General features: G+C 54.0%; 1 protein-coding gene across 2 annotated transcripts in view; it reads left to right on the plus strand.

Moving 5' to 3' along the window:
• The window catches only part of RAMP3 (receptor activity modifying protein 3), an 88112-nt gene that overhangs the window by 53376 nt on the left and 34171 nt on the right, over positions 1-565 (plus strand). The window lies entirely within an intron of this gene.

The raw sequence follows: 565 nt of genomic DNA on the forward strand, positions 1-565 counted from the left end.
TGTGGGGAGGGTGTGTGTAGGGTGGGGGTGAAGGTTTGCCGGGGGGGGGTTGGGGCTAAATATAGCCCATGGTTGTCCCCCCCACCCCTTGTGGACCCCATGAGTCATCCCCACCATCCCACCAAACCCTCCTAGGCTCCAGCAACCCCCATTGACTTCACCTGCCCCTCATGGCTCCTGCAGATCCCAGTTGACCCCTGATCTGTCCTGCAGATCCTGCTTGCCTCCTCCAATACTTCCTGCAGACACCACCTACATCCCCAGCTCCCCTGATCCCTCCCATGGACCCCACGTGCCTGTTGACCCCTCCCGCAGACCCCTGATTCCCGCCCTTAGCCTGCTTGCCCCCCCATACCTCCCCACTAGCCTTTCAGTCCCAATTTACCTCACATAATGTGGCTATATTAAATTAAATCTAACCTACCCCTAACCTCCCTGAATGTCTGTATTTAGCCAGTGTCAGTGTTGAGGCACATCCTCTTTCCTCCATAGACCTACATGTTGCTTTCTCAAGATTCAGTTAAGTTTAAATGTTCACTTTGTCTCTCATTGCCTTTCTCTTTCC

The sequence above is a fragment of the Alligator sinensis genome, unplaced genomic scaffold (assembly GCF_000455745.1).
Source record: "Alligator sinensis unplaced genomic scaffold, ASM45574v1 scaffold456_3, whole genome shotgun sequence".
In the NCBI taxonomy this organism is placed as follows: domain Eukaryota; kingdom Metazoa; phylum Chordata; order Crocodylia; family Alligatoridae; genus Alligator; species Alligator sinensis.